At 39.6% G+C, this 18,120-nt stretch overlaps 1 protein-coding gene and 1 long non-coding RNA gene across 4 annotated transcripts in view; one reads left to right on the forward strand and one right to left on the reverse strand.

Moving 5' to 3' along the window:
* Positions 1–18,120, reverse strand: part of cdin1 (CDAN1 interacting nuclease 1) — a 165,626-nt gene that overhangs the window by 121,479 nt on the left and 26,027 nt on the right. The window lies entirely within an intron of this gene.
* LOC122553981 (uncharacterized) overlaps positions 6,983–18,120 on the forward strand; it is an 84,367-nt gene continuing 73,229 nt past the window's right edge. For both annotated transcript variants that reach the window (XR_015757948.1, XR_015757949.1), the window contains exon 1: positions 6,983–7,291. This is a non-coding gene — a long non-coding RNA (uncharacterized LOC122553981). The remainder of the gene's footprint in view (positions 7,292–18,120) is intronic.

Genomic DNA, 18,120 nt, shown 5'->3' on the forward strand with positions numbered 1-18,120 from the left:
AAGACAATTACATGGAAAGAATGCATACGCTCTCCTTATAACTGTTTATGAGATGGTAAAAACATCCACCAGTAACAGTTTACCAACATACAAGCAAGTTCTTTACATGGAATGAGTTTTAAAGATGATTAGTTAGTCTCCACTTTAGTAGGTGTGTCACAAAAGTAGCAACAAATACTAACATTCTGAACTTGTTAGGTTCCTGCGGCTGTTCATCTCTGTGGAATCAAAATAGTATTCAACTGCATTGGCTGATAGAGCCAGACATGTGCCATCACTAGAGCACATCACTTCAACCAAATTGCCTTTGTACTGTCATAGCCACTATAGATTGATCAACAATTCACAGGACCACTTTAATGCATAAGCAGACAGTTTATATGAACAGAAGTAATTCAATCGACTAATAGCAGAAGGACTCCGTAGTGGGTCTTAGAAATTAACTCCTTTGCTACTGAAGACAGCATTTGGTACTCTTCTCATTAGTCCCTGGTCCTAGGAAGACACCAGATGGCAACTGCGCAGAGAAAATGGGCGTGGTAACAAATGAAACCACAATGCCACTACATATAGAATAAGTTAATTAATATAACTAATACTTGAATATTTCAGAATACTATTTTATCAAGTGCCTCAGAAATTTTATTTTGTAAACATTTTGTGTTGAAATGTTTATATTGCACTTAAATCTTGATTGATATTATGCAAAAAGGACAATCTAATCTAATATATTCAAAAATATCAGACTAGTATTAAACAACTGGAGTTCATAATGATGAGTTACAACAACACCAAGAATGTTTTATTGTGTATAATACATGGCTTTCTTTTGCCTGCAGAAATCTGTTCTGCTGATAAATACCCAGGTTTAAATCACAATCCGACGTTGACCATCCATCGTTAATAGAATTAAAACAATTTTGAGATCTTAAATAACTGTTGATTAGCTAGCTATGCAAAATGGGAAAATCTTGTTGAAGATTTTCATGATATATATGCTGATCCAAATGTAAACTTATTCAAGGCAGAAATGAATAAAGCACTGATCACTCACCTGAGTTTTGTGGGAGTGGGAAGGGAGTTGATTTCCATCTTTTATTACTAATAACCATTCTTATTTTTTTTAATCATTTTGTTTTCAAAATAAACTATGTATTAAGTCATTACTTTTCAAATAATTCCCTGTGGATTAATTTTGTTTTGAATAAGCAAATTTCTAAAAAGTGGACCGCTCTGACATAATGTTTTGAAATAAAAGTTTGAAGATCATGGAAAACTTTAATTAAATTTGATGATCATCTTCAACAGTACTGAGAATCAAAGATAAATGCCAATCACAAAGTATCATGAGGTGGAAAGTTGAAGAAAAATTCTAAGCAGCAAGATTTTACTGCAGGCACTTAATGGTAAATTCTCTATGATACTGTCAATGGAATATTAGTAGTTATATATCATAATAAATGATATCGCGTATGTTATTACACTATTTATGATAATAGTGTACTAGAGTTAAGTAAAATTTTCAAAAATAAAAACAATGCTTTTCTGCAGTCAACTCCTTTTTAACAACTTTCTTACAACGCCATTTGTTCCAATTGTATTTAAAAGGAAAAAGTTAAAACAATAATACAATAATACACTTCTCTCTTCTCTCCAGCCAAAAGTAAACTGAGTCAAAGTTAAACTGTTCATCCAATTAGAACAAAAACACTACCAAATTTCCAGTGCTCTTTACTCCCCATTTAATTTCCAAAGATTTCAACAGTGTAACACAGTGAAAGCTTTCACTGACTCAAATTCACACTTTCATCTATGTGTACAATATGATCACACACCCTCAAGCGAAAAGAAAAATTATTCTAAAAAATTGCTTTTGATTGATGCCAAAATGACTGTGGCTGTTTCAAAAACACAATACAGTAGATATGTGTCCATCACTGCAATTTGAAACAACTGACAGCCCAAGATAAGTGCTAGCTTAGCCTTGTGGACAATGCCAATATGTAATAATGCAACTTCTACTTAAAATGATCAAAGTGAAAATTGACTTTTTAAAAAATGCAGTATGGTAACTTTGGACAATGTAGTGTCAAATATAGCCAACTTAAAGACTTGCATTTCTACAAGGTATTTCATGACTTTACAGCCAATTAACTATATTTTTAATAGCGTCACTGTTGAAATCTAGGGAAGGCATTAGTCAATTTGGTGCACATCAAGGTCACACAAACAGAAATGACGTAAAAGATCAGATGACCTATGTTAATGACATTGTTTGAGGGATAAATTTTGGCCAGGACACCAGGGGCAACTCCTTGCTTTCCTGCAAGCTAGTGCCACTGAATCTTTAACGTCCACCCAACAGGACAGAAAGGGCCACAGTTTAATGATTCATCTGACAGTACTCCACTGGAGTGTCAGTCTAGATTATGTGATCAAGTCTCTGGAGTGGGATTTGACACAATAACCTCTGACTTAAAGGCAAGAATGCTATCCACTGAACCATTACTGACTCAAAAATTGCTCAAAGTACACTTTAGATACCCTGGTCACATTTTAAATATACTAGAATTGATTTAAGTGTTGAATTTGAGGGTAGTAATTATAAAACGTATTATTAAACTTCCCTAAGGGACAAAGTACCACATTGGTCAAGACATTGACCTTTCATCTCAATTGGGATGAAAAGCACCTTATGCTACTGCCTAGATAGATCCAACAGGAATGAGATAACAATTTGAATTTGGTTGCAGTGACAAAAAATTTGGTTAAGTCGTGCATAAATTGGTTATCTTAGTCAAAGAAGCCATTTCTTGGGCAACAAAAATAAACTTTAGTTCAGGAGTGAGACACCTCATTGAATACAGTAGGACAAACGGATCGAAAACCCATTTAAAGGTCCCATGTAAAATGAGCTTCAGAAGTTCAATTCTGCATCTAATTATAATGTTCCCAGGCTAGGAATGCCGAGAACAGTTACAGACAAGGCATCAGAAAGTTCTCTTGCAACTGGAGTGGGAGATGGCATGGGCAGGGCACACGGACACACAAGATGGCAACCGGACCACAATATGGAGAGAGACAGCAGAGCAAATACAGATACTGCCTTGGGCCACCAGAATGCCAGCACAATGCACTCATAACCTAGTTGATTAGTTTAACGCAGGTGAAAGAGAGAATACACATGAGTAGCATATACTGCCTGCTAAAATGTGTGGGCCCAGCCAACACCTTTGATAGAAATCATGTTTGATACGGACTCAATAAAAAATGATAATAGCCAGAGCTGCAGTAACCGTCCTTCTCAGGAAGAGTGAGTTTTCGCCCATTACTACAGCAATGGACTTCTGCGCAGACATTGAAACTGACAATGTCTGCGCTGAAACTGACGACCGCACTGAAATTAACAAAGGCGGTGCTGAAATTGACAATAACTGCACCGAAACTATCAGCGATTCTGTAATGTTTACAATAAATAAACTATGTTACAGAGACAATAACCTCATCACTGACCTATTAGATTACAAAATGTATAAAAGTGTTTTGACATGTGCCCCATGTTGAGAGAAGAATCACAGCTGACCACTGTGCTGTTGGTGTCTTTGTCTCCTCAGAGCTCCGCTATTTCCTTGTACAATAAATTCTGTTGTTGAACCCCGATTCTGACTCAGAGGCTGGTGATTTTCCCCACATACAATCCAGAAGTGCACCCCAGAATTTCCTCAAAATACTACATGAAAAAAAATATTGAATTTTGAACTTCAAAGCCTAGTTTGTTTGTTTCTCCATCTGCTTTAAACTGAAACCTGCTCAATAAAGGGTACATAGCAACACCCGTAATGTCTACTTTTAATGTAAAGCACAACTGGGAAAAACTCCTGGAAAGGACCAAACAAATGATTGCCCTGATTGTTATTACTACAAATCATGTTCCATAGTTCTATAGCCCAGTCTTTCCATATAAGTAATTCTGCATCCCTCACTAGAAAATAACTCAGATAGTGATCACAATATATTTTAATATCAAACCGGACAGGAAAAGTTTAAGTAAATTAGAATGCTCTTCTGGATTGAGTGGAAGTTAGGAAGATGCCAATTGAGATGGCAAAAGAAACGGTCACAGAACTACAGATCAAGAGTGTCAATTTTTAAAACAAAAGAATGCTAAGGCACAAAACAAATTTGGAACGTTATTGATCAAGTAGATCAAAACTAACCTAAAACTGAAGAAGAACACAGATGAGGTATATAAATAATTTTAAAAATAACAAGACAGTAAGAGGTAGGGAAAGGATCAGGAAAATGAACAGAGTGCATGGAAACCACATGAAAAGAAACAATAAATTGTTCACAAGTTTATCAGTTGAAAGAAAAGTAGATCCTCAGAGGGTCGTCTAACTGTTCTCAGCAGAACTAGGCTGGGAATACTACATATACATGAAGAGTTGAGGTTCTGAAATTCACCTCACAAAGGATATTTAAGTGGGCTTTCAACCTATTCGTCCTACTGTATCTAACAAAATACCTCAGCCCCAAAATGAAATAGGCTATTTCAACTGCAGAATAATAACTGACTATGCATTATTTTTCTACTGACGAGATAGATATCAGAAATCTTGAAGCATTTGTAATGAATAAAACGGAGTTTCTATTAGTTAAGGTAGTTAAGTAAAAGGACGGAGTAATGACAAGATAAATCCAATGATCCCGGTGGAGATGCAGAAAGAAATTGTTATGGCCTAGAAATTATATTTCTGGGCTGTGATGGATGGGAACAGCATCACCTGGAAGTTCTAGTCCAGAAAACACACCGTTCTTATTTGTAACTATTTTGCCGTTTCTTCCCAGTTGCTGAATCAAATCCTGAAACTCCCTTCCTAACATCACTGCAGGTCTACCTACACCAAAGATGGTACAGGGTGGCAGCTCAGACCAACTTCTCAAGGACAATTAGAGATGGTCAATAATGCTGGCCTTGCTAGTGATGCTCAGATCACATGAAAATATATTGAAAAATTGCTTTTAACTGTGAATATCAAGTTATTTTACATGAAACAATGTGCAGTATTCAACTTTAATATGCAATTTCTCCTATAATGCCATGCATTTTTAACAGCTGGTGCAAATAATATTTCCTACTTTGATAAAATTCTGTTTTGTTTTCTTAATGCTTTTGCCAAGTAAACCTAAAACATAGAATACAGGGGAGCAGGATTTGGCATTCGACCCTTTGAGCTTGCTCTACCATTCAATATGCTCACGGCTGATCATCCAATGCAGTTGTCTGACCCATTTTCTTCCCATATTCTTCTACCCCTTTAGTCTGGGAAAAATATCTACATCTTCAATGTTTTTTCCTCAACAAGTTTCCTGTGGCAGAGAATTCGACAGGCTTACCAGTCTCGGGTGATGTAGGTTCACCTCATATCTCTGTTCCAAAAGACATACCTGTTATCCTTAGAATTGATTCCTGGTTCTGGACTCACCTGTCATTGGGAACATCCTTTCTGCATCTGTCTATTCTTATTGGGATTTTATAGGGTTCTGTGACATCTCCCCTCATTCTTCCGAATTCTGAAATATAGTCCTAACTAATCCAGCTTCTTTCTGTATGTCCTGCCAATCCAGGAATCAGTCTGATAAACCTTCTTTGCACTCCCTTATTAGTCAGGACGTCTTCCTCAGATAAGATGACCTAAACTGCCAACAATACTCCAGGTGCCATCTCACAAAAGCCTTGTACAGTTGAAACAAGATATATCTGGACTCAAAACCTCTTGCTATGAAGTTCAACATGCCATTTCCCTCAGCATCAGATAAAAGACATGTAGAGGTGTACTGCTGCTGAAGTAATTTGCTTAATGTCAACAATTTATTTATTCCAACTGTGTAGCCTATTCAAAAAGTAAACAATTAATCAATGTTCGGTGTACTACGGTAGCTTAGTGGTTAGCACTGCTGCCTCACAACACCAGGGACCTGGGTTTGATTCCTGTCTCAGGCAACTGTCTGTGTGTAGTTTGCACATTCTCCCAATGTCTGTGTGGGTTTCCTTTGGGTGTTCTCGTTTCCTCCCACAGTCCAAAGATGTGCAGGTTAGGTGAACTGACCAGCTAAATTGCCCATAGGTTTAGTCAGGGGTGGATGTTAGGAAATGGGTCTGGGTGGCTTACTCTTTGGAAGGTCAGTGTAGACTTGTTGGGCCAAATGGCCTGTTTCCACACTGCAGGAAATCTAATCTAAAAAAATCATAAATCATGACTGTCTCCTGTAAAAACTATATATGAATTATCTATTTTCACTTATTTTTGAATTGTGAAGATCTTCATTGTCCTATATTGTTTCTAAATTTGCAGACAATATTTCATCTCAAATAGTGCTAATCATTCATGAGTCAGAGTGAGGTTTAATGAAAAGAGAAACAGTTCAGGTCCAAACATACTATGAATTGTTATGACTAGATGAGGAGGGGTGAATTAGCTCCCCTCTTGTAAAACGCTTGGTTGGCTTTTCAGCATGCATCTTACATCAATTAAAATACAGTTCACAAATTCAAAAATAAAGGAATCAATTACAAGGTTTCTTTGAGTGAAAGACAGAGGATTTTCATTAGATACTAACTCAAAAATAATAAAGCGTAATAGCAAACACACAGATATACACACACAAAGTTTAAAAGGGAGGGTGTAGCTTTAAAGTGAAGTTGCCATATCCTACCAGATAATTGGGTTGCTCGCTCATTAGAGAGTTGAGTGATTTGTGATTTAACCTGAGGGTTACCTTGTCTCAGGCATGGAGAGAGCTTGAGACAGACAGTCCTTCATGGTAAACTCAGTCAGTACAGGAAATCAACCCATGCTGTTTGTATCACTCCACATTGCGAACCAACTATCCAGCCAACAAAGCTACCAGACCCCAGCATGTCGAGCACAAAAAGATAAAGAATATGCAGTTCAAAAAGTCCTTAGTCATGAAGGTGTTAGGTTAAACCTGAGACTACGGTTGTTTAATTGATGATTTACATTTCCAGCTGTGTCAAAATTTGTGTATACTTTCAAGTTCTTGGTGAACAAATATTTCTATTTGCTTTTCACCTGGCACGTCTTCGGAGGGAAAAGCAGGGAGACAGCAAGCTGTTATAAATCCATCATTCTTCATTATGCTTTGCCAAAAAGCAGTAGCCTGAAATACAATTCTTTTATGTACACAGATATCTGGCTTCATTGTCTCGTTTCCCATAGCTGGATAATCAGCAGCTACTTCGATCCCAAGACGTGAAAATTCCAGAAAGGTAAATCAAACAGAAACTCAGATCTGAGTGACTGGTTTCAGTCATTTTAATGGCATGTTAATTTTAGTTCAGACTGGGCATTATTTGTAGATTCACAAATTGGCTTAACCTGTAGTCAAATAATCACTGTGCCCATCTTAACTCAGTGTTTTTTTGTCCCCTTTTTAAAATCTATTTTAGTCTTTAAAGATCTCAGATATTAAAAAATCAGAAGATGAAATTTGAAAATTGAGTCCATTTTCAGTACAATATCAATTCTCTTTCACTTCATGAGTTCCCAGAATTCTATCTCTTAAGTAGATGCTTGTTAACTAAGCCAAGATCGGAAATCCAATTAATCAACAATCAGAACCTGGTTATCCAATTCTTCCATAGTAATTCAGGAATTGCCTTCGACTAATCAATATTTTCCTTGACATTACATCTAAGAATGAAGAAACATTTCCTTGGTCTACCATACTGACACTGTAATACAGCACGAACATGCCTGATCTTGTAAATGTATTTATCTAATTATTTCATCAAATTCAGTTGGCAGGGGGCTAATTTGGGTTACAAAAAGACATTCTAAACTATCATTAATAGTCAAGAAATAATGGGTTAACCTACAATTAAATGTAGAACGAAAGGACAATTTAGCTGAACTTAACATAAATATAGAACGAAACTCAAAACATTCAGCTGGAAAGCATCTCCAAAACCATTCGTTAGCTATCTTCCCGTCACTCAGCATGTCATTGCATGGTATATTTAGGGACTAATGTGCTAGAATCTTGACCATCACAGATTTAATCTGTGGCTTGTGTAAAGGAGTGTAATGATCTGAGCAGAGACAATGATGTTGAGTGGGAAAGTTGCCAACACTACACATCCACTTAACTCTGCTGGAAACCAAGTATGTCTGGGAGAAGAGGCGATGATAGGAATATAATATCCCAAATACCATCCAACTTCACACAAAGAACGGTCATACTGACATACAAGGATGCCAATGGTACGATGTGGTATCATTCACTATTTTCAGATAAGAATTGGGAAAAGAGAAGTAACTGGGAAGATCTTTTTTCTAATGGTCACTGACTGAGCATAAAAACTACAATTCTTCCAAATCCCTAAATGTATAAAACAGATTTTTTAAAAATTGGTAAACTTCATGTTCTACAAAATGCAATCCATAAGAGTGTTAGTACATCAATGAGCAGATTTGTACATCTAATGGTGATTTAATTTAGCCCATTATATACATCAACTAGGTTTATAAAAGTGCAAACTACATAAGTCAACTTTTGTATTGACAGAAGGTGGTTTATTTAGATTACAGAGCAAAATGCACGGAGAAACAAATCTTGGATTCACTATCCTTGACAAATAAGTTGCAACCAAAATTCACCTTCTGCAGTATGTGCTGCAGCTTGACAATACCCTGTACATTGTACAGATAAAAAGGCCAAATCTTATCATTTCCCAACAGGTACAATTTAAAGAGAGATAGAAATTGAGTAGCACAATGAATTAGATACTGGACTCCCTCCTCTGGGACTAGGTTCACATCCAACCGGGTTGAAAAGGATGAAAATTTCTTGACTATTCATCGCATGCAATTAATTTGGGTAGTCTCAATCCAGTTTTTGTGGGCAGGAACAGATGGCACAGCATTGCACTGAACTGGTAATGTTATTGAGACAAGCCTAAGGAAAGTCGGTGTGGAACATGAGGAAAAATTGACAATTCTGTCTGGTCTTACAGAGAATGGGTCAAAAGTTACAATACTGAATCTTCAGTCTACATCCAATCATGCGACATATGTGGAAATGCCTTCTGCGATCACTGAGTGACTGAAACTGATGTCACTAACATCCCTTAATTTGATGAACACAAAAGTCCTTTACTGAAAAAAAAGGATACATTTTCATTTCCAGTGCTCCCTTCCACTCCAAAGCTCATCATCAGGAGCATCAAGACAGAAATTTAAACAGCTAAGAGAGCAACATCGTTGACAACAGTCCTACGCTGGTCCTACATCTAAACAAACTTAAAATGGGTAACAAAAGTGTTCACCAAATAAACAACTTTAAAAGGGGCTTTATGAAACTTGCTACAGCAGAAAGGAAAAAGTGTATGGTAATGTCACTGGATTTAAAATACGTGGTTAATGTTCTGGAAATATAGGTTCAATTCTACCAAGGCAGAATCCAATAAAATCTGGAAATAAAAGCTAATCAAATAATAACCAAGTAACCACTGTCATCTGTCTTAAAAATCTGTTTCACTAATGTGGTTTAGGTAAAGAAATCTGCTGTCCTTCACTCCCAACACTCATCCCCTCCCCCCCATAGCACCTTCCTCTGCAACTGCAGCAGGTGTAACATCTGCCCATTTAGTCATAGAGATGTACAGCATGGAAACAGACCCTTCAGTTCAACCCATCCATGCCGAGCAGATATCCCAACCCAATCTAGTCCCACCTGCCAGCACCTGGCCCATATCCCTCCAAACCCTTCCTATTCATATACCCATCCACATGCCTTTTAAATGTTGCAATTGTACCAGCCTCCACCACATCCTCTGGCAGCTCATTCCATACACGTACCACCCTCTGCATGAAAAAGTTGCCCCTTAGGTCTCTTTTATATCTTTCCCCTCTCACCCTAAACCTATGCCCTCTAGTTCTGGACTCCCCGACCCCAGGGAAAAGGCTTTGTCTATTTATCCTACCTCCTCCCTTCTCAGTACCTAAGGGCCCAAACGTACCTTCCAGATGAGGCAGTACTTTACCTGTACTTCTCACAATCTAGTCTACTGCATTTCGCTGCTCACAATGTGGTCTCCTCGACATTGGGTAAATGAAGTGTAGACTGGGTGACTGCTTCGCAGAACATCTGCTTTCTGTTTGTAAAAAAATACCCTGAGCTTTCAGTTGCCTGTCACTTTAACACACCACCCTATTCCCTAGCCAACATCTCTGTCTCAGGCTTGCTGGAGTGTTCCAGCAATGCTCAACGTAAGCTTGAAGAACACCCCCCATTTTTCACTTGGGGATCCTTAAGCCTTCCGGACTCAACATCGAGTTCAATAACTTTAGGGCCTGAACTCTCTCATGTCCTGGCCTCCTACCCCACACACCAGGCTTTGTTGTCACAGTCCGCAATTATACACTACCTACTGTTAGCCACTAACAGTTTCCATTAACAGTTATTCACTGTCCTAGACAGATCGTTATATACTTCTTGGTCTGTCCAACTGATCTTCTCTCTCATTGGTCTTTATCCTCACTGAGAGTTTCATCCTTACACCCTCCCCCACCCTATTTCTGCATAAAGACCAACATTTTCACACACGACATGGGTGCTGGGGAAAAATAAGCACTACCGTGGTTAGGCGGTAGTGTAGGGAAAAATAAAGAGCAAAAAAAACCCCAACATGTTCCTGGCTACCATCAATTCTGAGGATGAATCACTGGACCTGAAACATTAACTCTGATTTTTCTTCACAGGTGCTGCCAGATCTGTTGAGCTTTTCCAGCAACTTCTGTTTTTGTTGCTGCTATCCTTGCCTGGTCTGCCCTTCATGTGACCACTGACTCTCATTAATGTGGTTGACCCTTAACTGCCATCTGTAATAGCTCAGCAAGCCACTAAATTGCAACAAACTATCCAAAATTCTCAGGAAAAAACATGAAGTGGACCACTAGGCATCAGCAACGACAATGACAAACAGTCCTATGAAGTCCTCCTTCCCAACACCTGAGGGCTTGCATCAAAATTGGGAGAACTGTCCCACAGACGAGTCAAGAACAACCTGACACAAAGAGAATCATACCTTACAAATAATATTCCAGGCAAAAGTGGACATTCAACCACTGAAAAAGTAGTAGAATCATAGAATTCCAACAGTGTGGATGGGGAACACAAAAATGGTAGAGGAAGACACTAGCAACATACCTGAACTTCAAGAGAATCAGGCAGCAGAGATTAGTGTAGTGGCCATCACGAAGGAAAAGGTGCTGAGGAAGCAGCTGAAAGGTCTGAAGGTGAATAAGTCACCCAGGCTAGATGGACTACACCTCACAGCTCTGAAGCATATTGCTGAGGAGACTGTATAGGCATTGGTGATTATCTTTCAGGAGTCACAGGTGTCTGAGAGGGACCTCAAGGACTGGAAAATGGCTAATGTCAGATCCCATGTAAGTAGTGAGGGAGGCAGAGGCAGTTAGCCTAACCTTAGTTATTGTTAAGATTTTAAGAGTCCAATTACAGGTGCGACTGCTTGGAAATGCATGGAATAGGGCTGAGTCAGCACAGCTTCATCAAAGAGAGATCATGTCTGACAAATCTGATAGAATTCTTTGAGAGGTAATGAGCAAGTTAAACAAAGGATAATCAGTGGTCAAATCAATTTGGATTTTCAGTAGGCCTTTGACAATGTGCCACACAGGAGACTGCGAAATAAGATAAAGCCCATGGTGTTAGGAACATGGGATGGATAGAGGATTCTGCTGAATGGTGATAAAGTGGTGATAAAGGGGTCTTTTTCAAGGTGGGAACCAATCATTAATGTTATAGATTAATGATCTGGATAAAGGAACTGAGAGCACGGTTGTTAGGTTTGCAGATGACACAAAGGTTGGTGGAGGGATAAGTAGTATTGAGGAAGTGGGGGGGCTGCAGAAAGACTTGGATAGGCTAGTATAGTGGGCAACAAAGTGACAGATGGAATACAATGTGGGAAGGTATGAGGGTATGCACTTTGGTGGGAAGAATAGATGTGTAGACTATTTTCTAACTGGGGAAAGGCTTCAGAAATCTGAAACACAAAGGGACTTTGGTGTCCTAGTTCAGGATTCTTTTAAGGTTAACAGTGCAGGTTCAGTTGGTAGTTAGGAAGGCAAATGCAATGTTAGCATTTGTTTCAACAGGAGCTAGAATACAAGAGCAGAGATGTACTTCTAAGGTTGTACAAGGCTCTGGTCAGATTACATTTGGAATATTGAGAGCATTTTTGAGCCCTGTATTAAAAGGAAAGATGTATTGGCATTGGAGGGGGTCCAAAGGTGGCTTACAAGAATGATCCTGGGGATGAAGAGCTTATCATATAAGGAGCAGTTGAGGACATTGGTCTGTTCTCAACAGAGTTTAGAAAGATGAGGAAGGATCTCACGGAAACTTACAGAATAATGAAAGGCCGAGATAGAGTGGTTTTGGAGAAGACGTTTCCATTAGTAGAAGAGACTAGGATTGGAGGGCACAGCCTCAGAATGAAGGGACGATCCTTTAGAACTGAGAAGAAGAAGAATTTCTTCAACCTGAGGGTAGTGAATCTGTGGAACTCATTGCTTCAGAAAGCCATGGAGATCAAGTTATTGAGTGTATAGAAGTCAGAAATAGATGGGTTCTTTATTTGGGATGGGGATCAAGTCTTACGGGGACAAAGCGAGAGACTGGTGGTGAGACACATATCAGCCACAATCGAATGGCAAATGGCCTAATTCTGCTCCTATATCTTAGGTCTTAAATCACCACTATTATCTCAGGCTATGTCATGCCCCCCTTGCATGGGGAAACTTTAACGTTCATCATCAAGAGTGGCTCATTAGCACCACTGCTGACCAAGTTGGCCAAGTCCTAAAAGGTAAAGCTGCTAGACTGGATGTGACAAATGGTGAGGGCACCAATGGAAAGGAAAAATATACTTGACGTCATCCTCACCAACCTACCTGTTGCAAATGCGTCTGCCCATTACAGTATTGGTGCAAGAGACCATCACACATTTTCAATGGAAAAAGACTTGATTTCACATCAATGATATCCTCAATTACTCTATTATGTTGGGATAGACTTTGAAAACATCTAGCAGGCATCCATGAGATGGGGTGAACCATCAGCAGCAGCAGCAGAATTGTATTGAACCACAACCTTGGAACTGCATGACCCTTCATATCCTCCACTCCACCATTAGCATCAAACCAAGAGATCAACCCTAACTTAATGAAGGTTGAAGGAGTGCATATCACGAGCAGTGCAAGACATCCTAAAAATCAGATGGCAACCCTGTGAAGCTACCGCACAAACAATTTGCATAGCGAACAGCAAAAGTAGCATGCAATAGACAAGCTTAAACATTCCCCCAAACAACCCTGCCTCATGAAGTCATGATTTTATTTTTAAGTCAATCATATGACATGGATGTCACTGGCTGGCCAGGATTTATTGTTGCAGTTAGAAGCCCCTGAAAAGAGAGTGGTGAGCTGCCTCCTTGCACTGCTGCAGTCCATGTGCTCTAGGGAGACCCTCAATAGCCCTAGGGAGACGTTGACACAATGACAGTGAAAGAATAGTGATCTATTTCCAAGTTAGCATGGCGAGCAGTTTTAAGGGGAACTGGCAGGTGGTGGTGTTCCCATGTAACTGCTTCCCTTGTCCTTCCAGATGTGACTGGTTGTGGGTTTGGGAGGTACTGTATAAGGATTTCTGGTGTATTTCTACAGTGCATCATCTAGGTAGTACACACTATGACTTCACAAGTACCACATGCTCAACCATGGGGGGATGCCTGTCACCTCAGTGTAAATAAACAAGAACATTTGCATTTATCTTCGGCCAGAGATGATGAGTAGTTGATCCTTCCCAGCCTCCTCCAGAGGTACCTAATGTCACTGGTACCAGTTTGCAACCAATTCACTCCAAATGATATCAAGAAACGGATGAATACCCTAGTTACTGCAAATATCCTGATAACATTTCAGCAACAGTACTGAAGACTTGTATTCCACAACTACATATGCCCTGGCTACTCCATACAAATGCAATACCAGCATTCAAACAGCAAGGTGGAAATTTACCCAGTATACCCTCTGCATGAAAAACAGGACAAATAAAAGTTACTGCCCCTATCAGCGTGGAGTGATGGAAGGGATCAACAGTGTTATCAAGTGGCACCTTCAAAGCAATACTCTTCTCCCTGATGCTCTGTTTAATTTCTGACAGGGTCACTCAGTTCCTCATCTCATTACAGTCTTGATACAAACACAGAGAAAAAGAGCGCAACTGAAACTGAGAGAAAGACTAGACTTGATGTCAAGGCAATATGTGATAAGAGTGTGACATTTAAGATCCCAAACAAAACTGGAATCAATGGGAATTGGGGTGAAAGCTATCTGCTGGTTGGAGTCATACCTAACACAAAGTAAGGCGGCTGTAGTTGTTGGCAGTTAATCATTTCAGTCTCAGGACATCTCTGTAGGAGTTACTCAGAATAGCACCCTTGGCGAAAGCATCTTCAGCTGCTCCATCAATGCCCTTTCCCTGCATCATAAGGTCATAAGTGGGATGCTCGCTGATGATTGCAATGTTCAGCACCATACATGACACCTCCAATACTGAATCAGTCTATATCCATTTGTAACAAGACAATATTCAAGCCGGGCTGATGATGTTCAGGCCACACAAGAATGTGGAAACAAACATTTCCACAAGAGAGAATCAAACCATTGTCCCTTCATTTTCAATGACATGACATTTCTGAATTCCCCAGCGTCAACATCATTACAGGTTTCCATTGTTCAGGAACTCATTTATAGCTACAAGAGCAAGTAAAAAGCTAGGAACAGAGGGGGTTAATCTGTGGAAATCTGTTGAAGCGGCTGTGGAAGCCAAGTCATCGAATGTACTTGAGACAGAGATAGATATGTTCTTGGTTGGTAAGTGGATTAAGTGTTACGAGGAGAAGGCAGGAAAATAGGCTTGAGAAACTTATCAGCCATGATTGAATGGCAGGACAGATTCGATTGGCCAAATGGCCCAATTCTGCTCCTACCTTTGTGGTACATTGCAGTCCTGTTGAGTTATAAGGCACAAGTCAGGAGTGCGATGGAATACTCCTAACGCACTTGAATGAGCACAGCTCCAGCATCGCTCAAAAATGCTGACACCATCCAGGAGAAAGCAGCCCACAATACTGGTGCGCCTTCCACCCGCTTCAATATTCCCCCACTTCATCACCAACAGTGACAGCAGTGTGTATCATATACAAGATGCAGTGCAGAAATTCATCAAGGCTCCTTAGCTAGCAGCTTCTAAATGCATGACCACTATCACCTAGAACATGAAGGAAGGCAGACGAGAAAAGTAAAGGGTGCACCTAGGAACACAGGGATGAGTGGATTACCATTATGAAATGGTTCTATAGGTGGATTGTGAGCCAATGATATTTGTGAAAGAGATATTAAAATTAGCATGAGATATTTAGAATAAGTATTGTTGAATTCAGTTTGAGACACGTGCCAGATATAAATTAGAGAGAGATACTAGGATTAGGCAGAATATGCCTTGCCCATAAAGCTTTGTTCATTTCGGGTTTGAAATTAGCTCATTAGTCAAACTATACAACCATATTAAAGGTTTCATGAGCTACCAAGGTATCATCACAAATTTAGACTCACTATGAGTCAGTGGTATTCTAAAAGGTAAATTAAACCACCTGTTTGCATGTTGGGGAGGGAGCGGAGGCTGGTACAATTACAACATTTAAAAGACATCTGGCTGGGTATATGAACAGGAAGGATTTATGGGATATGGGTCAAGTGCAGGCAAATGGAATTTGATTAATTTAGGATATCTGGTCAGCGTGGATGAGTTGGACAAAGGATCTGTTTCAGTGCTGTATATCTCTATGACTCCATGAGGCAGAAACATCGCCACAGTTGACATCAATACACAGGTGAGAGCTGCCTCAAATGCAGCAAGTAGACAAGGTGAAGGGAGCACATTACAGGGTGATGAAGTGCATCTGATCTGGCCCTACAGACATGGAAGGAGAAACTATTATACTAGATGTGCTATGCTCTGCAACAACACAACTTTAGAATCTTGGTGAAGGAAAGGAGTTACTTTGACACAATGAGAATTGCAAACACCATTCAAGATCGGAGACGGTTACAAAGAGTGGTGAACTTGGCCTGGACAATCACAGAGGCCAACCTCCCATCTACAGAATCCATCTACCAGGCCCACTATCAAGGGAAGGCCGCCAGCATTCTCAAAGATCTATCCTACTCTGGCAATATTTTTCTACAACCTCTACCATCAGGGAGAAGGCACAGAAGCCTGAACACACGCACCAGCTGGTTTTGTAACTGTTTCTACTCTACTGTTGTTCGAATACTGAATGGACTCACAAACTCTTAGCATTTGCCTGTACCTGTGTTTTTGATTTTGCTGCTGTTTACCTATTACTTCCTTATCTCTACTACTTAACTGTATGATCTGCCTGTATTGCTCGCAAGACAAAGCTTTTCACTGTGCCCTCGGTACACGTGACAATAAATTCAATTCATTTCAAATTACTTCATATAGATGCAAGAGCCCAAGTGATGTTGAACTACTACAATTACAACTTTAAATCATTTATATTAAAAAAATAATTAACTCTTGTTACGATAGCTACAACATAAATTGTTAAATATGCTGTCAGGGATTCAAAGATTTAAAATTAACTTCAAGCTTCTCTTTAATAAAACCTTTGGAAGACCAATGAAAAACAATGCAGAAGAACTGAAAAATACAAAAGGTTCAGGCTTTCACAAGTATGCATGTCACCTAGAAACTTACATCATCTGAAATAAAAATTCAACAAGACCTTCTCCTGTAATTTGACAAGTGACAACTGTTATTTCACATCCTGCTAAAACATGAACACAAATTAATCACCATGGCTGAATGTTCTTTCCTACATTCAAAAGGTAAAAAATGATGAGTAATTTGTAATTTGGGCAACATTATTCTGCTATCTTTCTATGCTTTGGAAATTCTCCTTCCTTTTACCTTTACCTATGTACCCTTTACATTTCAACACAGAACACTGCTGTATGACCAACATCAACATCCCTGCACATGTTTGTTGCAGAGGGCAGACCCAGCAGAGGTGGCAGCACATTGGTATACAGTCAGAATGGAATTACCCAAGGAGTGTTCAGCATTGACTCCAGACACCACAAAGTCTCATGGCTTTAGGTTAAACATGGGCAAGGAAATCTCCTACTGCTTATGATATACTGTCCTCCCTTGGCTAATGAATCAATCCTTCTCAATGTTGAACAACACTGAGAGGAAGCACTGAAGGTATCAGATGTGCAAATTGTAGTCTAGGTGGGAAATTTCAATATCCACCACCAACAGTGGCCTTGCAGCAGCACTACTGATTAAGCTAGTTGGGTCTTAAAGAACATTGCTGCTAGGCTGGGTCTGGAGAGATGGCATGGGAACCAAGAGAGAACAACATACTTGATCTCATCCTTACCAATTTGCTGGCTGCAGATGCATATGTCCATGGAGTATCAGTAAGAGCAAAACACACATTCCTTGTGGAGATGATGTCTCACCTTCACACTGAGAATACCATCTATCGTGCTGTGTGGCGCTATTAGTGTACTACATTGGACAGACATCAAACAGGTCTCACGTCTCAAGACTGGGCATGAGGCACTGTGGGCCGTCAACAATGGCAGAATTGTACTCCAGCACAATCAGCAACCTTATGGCCTGGCATATCCCCTCATTCAACCATTACCATCAAGCCAGGGATCAACCCTGATTCAATGGAGTGTGCAGGACGGCATGCCAAGAGCAGCATATGGCATAACTAAAAATGTGGTGTCAACTTATTGAAGATACCAAACAGGCTATTAATACTGTTTGTCACACAAATAGTCAAGTGATAGATAGAGCTAAGTGATCCCGTTACCAATTGATCAGACGTAAGGTCTGCGGTCCTGCCACTATCACTCGTGAATGGCGGCGAACAATTAACAATTTACCGGAGGAGGCGGCTCCACT

This window comes from Chiloscyllium plagiosum, unplaced genomic scaffold (genome assembly GCF_037043375.1).
Source record: "Chiloscyllium plagiosum isolate Xiang-an unplaced genomic scaffold, Cpla_swu_hap1 HiC_scaffold_8, whole genome shotgun sequence".
Taxonomy (NCBI): domain Eukaryota; kingdom Metazoa; phylum Chordata; class Chondrichthyes; order Orectolobiformes; family Hemiscylliidae; genus Chiloscyllium; species Chiloscyllium plagiosum.